Raw genomic sequence first — 6,251 nt, forward strand, 5'->3', positions numbered from 1 at the left:
CCATTCTATTTATTAATTGTATGTATAAATTTACATACCTACAATTGAAAATCTATAATAATGTGTAGTTAAAATAATGGGTGATATAACTCAATTTTCTTTATAAGAACTATTTTAATTTAGTTTTTATTTTATTCAAATGGTGGACCAGTCTTCAAAATCAATGTTTTTTTTCTTCGTAACATTCATAATCCTTGACAAAAATTTAAGTTCAACAGTTTGGCTAGTGTTGTTATATACAGATTATTACACAAATATTATTGTTATACAGTTTAACAGACTATTATATTAAAATAACTTTTCTTTTAAGGAGAGATTTGAGGAAACCTGTTGAAAATAAATATAGGTTCAAGGTTTCCATAATATAATTAGAGTATACTTGTCTTCCTGCCATCTTTTGTAATTATAAATATAAAAAAGAAAAAAATATGTCGTTTAAATATTTTTAAAAAATATACTTCTAAGATAATATGTTCATTTCTTTTTTCTTTTTAGTTTTTCTTTGATAACTAATTTACTGTAAACGTACTGGTACAGTATAATATTTTAGCATTAGTTATTGTCATTTTATTCTTTTTTAAGATAATTCATGCTGAATTAGATTGATTATCCTAATTTAGCATATAATCTTACAGCAGTAATTCTCAACCTTTTTAGCTCCACGACTCCCAAATGGTAAAAAATTACATAAACCCAAACCCAATGAAACCTTAGTTAAAATATTTAGACTGTATTGTTAGTGACGGATATGAATATCCATGTATGAAGTGAAGAAACATGACCAATTTATAGGTTCCAATTTTATGTTTAAGTGCTCCTTGTAATTTGGTCTGCTTGCATATATATGAATATCCATGTATGAAGTGAAGAAACATGACCAATTTACAGGTTCCAATTTTATGTTTAAGTGCTCCTTGTAATTTGGTCTGCTTGCATAATATTTGCTGTTAGACCGTTATGTTTGAAGATGCATATGATACATTTGAACACGTTGTGCTCTCAGCAGTATAAAAGAGACATAAAAGCAAACCCTTGGAATTTTTGAAAGAATATTACATAGCCTTAACTGATAAAAATCTTATCTTGTAGCATTAAGGTAGCTAAGATGTCCAAACCCCATACAATTGCAAAAAACTTATATTGCCTTCTGTAACTGATATGGTCAGAATTTTAATAGATATGGAAGAATCCAAAAAAATTGAAAAAATTCTGCTTTCTAATGACACAGTATCAGGGTGAACGAATGACGTGGATGTTTATGTTTGTGATCAGATAATTCAGCAACAGAGTTCAGGTGAATTTTTTAGTATTCACTTTAAAGAATCAACAGATGTGGCAAATATTTCTCAGTTATGTGTTTGTGAATATGATTGAGATAGGGACAGATCAGTCAAAGAAAGTGTGTTGTTTTGCCAATCAGTACCTGGTCATGCAACAGGACTATGACTTTTTGATGCTTTTGTAACATTTTTATCGGTAGACATTTCAATGAGCTGGTTGTAAATCTCAGCTGGTAACTTAGTAGCCGCTACAATGTTTTCACTAAATGGATTCAGTACCCATCTCTAAGAAACCATTTTTATCTTACAGGAAATACTCAGCCAACTGAAATGTTAACTCAACGCAAATGCACCTTCACGCTATCCAAAATGTGAATAACACTGATAGACAAGAAAAAATTTTTAATGTTTCTCTAAGTATGATACCATTTCTTGAATTACTTTTTTGCGTACATTACAGATCTGTAAACGTTCATTGTTAGGAACACTCCTAGCAGGATCCTTAACTGGTCTGTGGTCGACAGCTGCTCTAGCGACCATCAGCTGATACGTTTATAGATAGTGAATGAGTTGTGCAATGGCCATGAGAGACACTTTCATGTTTACCAGGGTCGCTTCCTGCATAGGATGGTGGTGGACTGGCAGAAATTCTTCGTTTTGTTGGAGTCTGGGCTGGATGTTTTTTCTCGAGACCTTGTCGGTATGTCATTAGATTTCCTGATAGAAAAGTTCACTTCTGCAGTGTTGGCGGCGGCTGAAGCCAGCAGTCCTAGAAGTGGCCGGGAACATATATCTGGTTGGTGGTCTCGGAACTTGAAAGCAATAAAGTGGTCTGTGGATCGACTCAGAAGGTCTGCAAAACAAGAGAGTGATCGAGTTCGGCGTGTGGCCCTGACTGCGGATTACTGCAGAAGGAGGGCTAAAACTTTCTTTTAGCGAAGACGTTCTTCGTTCAAGAACAAGGAAAATGAGATCTCTGGGGGTGTAGTTAATAGGGTCCTTGGGCATATGGAAAATATGTCCTCTTGTCAGCTTTCATAAGAGAGCCGCTTGGCAGGCTGTTCTGGGAGTGGCTAAGCTGGGGCTGCTTTCTGTCTTGCTGGAAAGTGGTTTAGATGAAGGTGCTCTTAAAATCAGGAAAGGATCCTAGAGAAGTTATAGTAGTTATCAACCCATCAGCCTCTTGCTGGTTATCGGTAAGTTGCTGGAAAGGCTGGATTTTGAAAGGCCTTGGGAAAATATCAATATGAACTGTTTTCTAAATCTAGGCCAGTATGGCTTAATGAAAGGGGGTTGGCATTGAGGATTACATCTTAAATGCTCTTGCCGAGTTGAAAGCCCCCGACTAGATATGTTTTGGCAATTTTTACAGATATATTTCCTTCCTTGTGTTAGAGTTCTGTCCTCTATAAGTTGAACTGTCGCAATGTTCCTTTAGCCCTGCAGGCTGTAGTGCGTATCTATTTGTCTAACCATACAGCTCTCTTTAGAGATGTGTACATGGCTGTGGAAATGTCCGTCACCAGGGGAAACCTGCAGGGTTCCGTTGTCGGTCCCTTGCTGTGGAACTTGGTATTTGACGGATTTCTGACATTTCCAGAATAGGTCACAGCCCAGGATTTCGCCAATGACTGTCTCCTGTTAGTTCGTGATAATTCACGACTGCAGCTAGAAGACCGGCCGCAGGCGGCTTTGACGACCGCAAAGGGCTGAATGGACATGCAAAGTTTAAATTTCTGTGCCCAAGACGAAGTTTATGCTTCGCAAGTGTGCAGACAAATTATCGTATAGTTGTAACCCCCACAGTAAGTATAAAGACTATCTGATCAGCTGAGCTAAGGTACATAAGTACCTAGGTGTTTTGTTTTATGAGAAGTTGCTGTTTAGCAACCACATTAGGCAAGTAGCGGCGGATGCCATCTCTGTGATACACAAGCTTAGGAGGATTGCTCAGAAGGATTACGGGCTATCGAGCCGTCATTTGTACATGGTGTACCGAGTTGTCTTCGAAAGTATGGCTTCCTGGCCTCCTTTGTTGTGTACGTTTTGGCGCATAGGTTGGATATGACAAGAGCACGTATTCAGAATTTAAGAAGTGCCGAGCGCAAAGCATTAATAGTATGTAATTGTTTTTAAAACAACCTCCTACGAGGCTACCACCGTATTAGGAAACCCTTTCCCAATTGATTTAGTGGTGAAAATTCAGATGTCCATGTGGAAGTTGCAAAGAGGCAAGGCCGAGGATGGTATGCCTCTCCTTCGTTTTTAAGGGGAACGGGTACCCAGATGCTCTCCAACCACTCGAACTTGAACCAATTATTGGTTTCGGTTCCCCCTGGCAGCTGATGAGCTTTGCGTCTGCAGAGATGTCCAGTCGAACGAACATATGATGTTCGACTGCCCAGCTCTTGGGGGGGGGCCAGAACTCAGGCCACCCTGGAACTCAGAAGTCAAGGGGAAAATTTGCCACTCATAAGCGGCGAGTCAGTATGTCGTGAGCCGCATTTCGGACCATGTGGGTGTTTCTTGATGCCGTTGCTTTGTTCAACCGGCATCAGTAGTTTATTTAAGAGAAAGACTCCTACCTCTCTATGGTGGGAAGCTACCCCAGAGTTATGGCTGGCCATCAGCCAATTAAAGCTCCAAGCGCTTTAATATTGGTGGAAAGGTACTTGCTGTCATTCAGCGTCCTACGCGTGGCTGCAAATTGCTATCTTGAAGAGATAAATTTAATTTAATGAATGTCATATATTTTAGTAGGTGACGGGGTTGCGCCTACCCATTTCAGAATATATGACAAATGAGTGGTGGGACACATAGCAAGTGGTGTGTGGCATTATACCTATTTCACTCATGCAATTAGGTTAGCTCTAGGAGCTAGTTATCAGACTGGTCGCTAAACTGACTCGAGATTCAGTAGCCGTATGTGACACAGACATTCGGTTTTATGCTTTAATGAGACCGAATTGGTTGGTGGTGAGAGAAATGCCATGCAAATCACAGCAAACTCTGTATAGAACACTATTGGAACTGATGATATTAAATCCAGAACTCGGTTACTATGAACATACTGAAATTGATCAAATTATATCACCGGAAGAGGCTAAACCGCATTCAATAATGATCTTCGATGATGTAATTAAAGAATAGCTAAGCAATGTCGGTGAATTTTTTGCCAGAGGCCGTCAATGCGATATCGATTGTTTGTATTTAGCACAAACATATTCTAAAATTCCATACCAATTAATACGTGATAATTGCAATTTTTTAAGTTTATTCGGTCAAGACTAATTACAATACATTATAAAGAACATGTAAATGTCGTTTGAAGATTCTAAATCTTTATGCATCCACATTTGAAACGAAAGACATTATATATTTTCTAGTAATCGATGAAGATACCGACTAAAATAAGGGTTGTTATAGAAATATTTTCCATAAACTTTTGATCTTTGATTAACGCTGCACGATTGCTACTCTGAGACATATATTTTTATTTTTTACATTAATAAAGTAATCGTTTCCATATTAATTTTTTTTTATTAGAATCATTGTTGAGAAAAGAGCAATTAGTCGATAAACTGAAGAAATCTTTAAACGTAAAAATTCGGCTTATATTATGATTTTGTCCGAAGAAGATGCTTTATTTGCTAAACGCTTTAAATCGATAATCGAACCCGTTCAAGAAATTAAAGAAAAACTCGATAAACCAAAACCGCCAATACAATTGTTGACGGATACTGAAATTGATATCGGTAAAGTACTTCGTGGATTGCGTGATACATTATACCCTCAGTTAGAAAGACATAAAGAAACTTGTTGGCACAAAACAGAAGATTTAAAAAGTTTCTGCTGATGATTTAGTAGGACATTCAACAATGTTATCACCATCTGAAACATGGTGCACGTTTTTCATCCAAAAGAAATGAGAAAGCATATTATTGTCAATGGATTTTCTCTCTGGCGCAAGTGGATAATCTCTATGAGTTTTGTGCAATTGTTGAGGGTATGTTAAATCAACTTCCAATATATAACCAATTTCCTCGTCTTTTACACTTTGCATATTTGTAAACAAATATTCGAGATCATTTTCATTACACCAACTGAATCCATCTACTGGCAACAGTTCCATCATACATTTTCCATAAAGAGATCGGAAATCGTAATATTTAATAAATTTCGTCTGTTTATTTTCATCATAGTTGTCTATATTGGGATCATTTGCCATTGCATAGTGGTTGGGAATCATCGATACCCCGCTGCGAATGCCGTTTTCAAAAAACAAATACATATCAGGGTCTGTAACAAGTTCCAATTGTACATTTGTCGCTTTGAGTGCTGCAAACCGTGATAAATGTGGAGCCAATATATAATCACAGGGTCTAAATTTTTTGTGGGAATCATTTTATTCCAAAAATTTTCAAATACATCAGCCAACAGCATAATGTTCAATTTCATATAGAAATCATGGTATTGACCAAGCGTCTTAATTTTAAAACTATTCTAAACATTTTGCGCATGTCTATAATCATATTCAGAGATGTTTTCTGTCTTTAAATCATCATAAAATGCTTCGGTGGGTGGTAATTGCGTTTCATTGAAAACAGATGCTGATGTAATATATGTATAGGGATAAACACTTTTTCGAGAGATCAACATATTAAACAACTCCATTGGTTTTTTCTTTTCTTCGCAATTTCTTTGTATATTTCTTTTAAATAATTGATATGTTGTTGTTAAAAATCTTTTCTTATTCATACTATATAAATGGCAGTGATCAAATAAACTTTTCACCAATTCATCTAAGCTATAAGATAGAAATTGGTACGAATCTATAAATCGGTATGATATTTCATTCTTGCGTGTTTACAATTTAAATTGCTTCATGGGCCGGTCCAATAAATTTACTACTTGTATGTGAATGGTGTCTTACACGGTTCAGAATAATCTCATCTCCACGTATAACACATT

Source organism: Lycorma delicatula, chromosome 9 (genome assembly GCF_047948215.1).
Source record: "Lycorma delicatula isolate Av1 chromosome 9, ASM4794821v1, whole genome shotgun sequence".
Taxonomy (NCBI): Eukaryota; Metazoa; Arthropoda; class Insecta; order Hemiptera; family Fulgoridae; genus Lycorma; species Lycorma delicatula.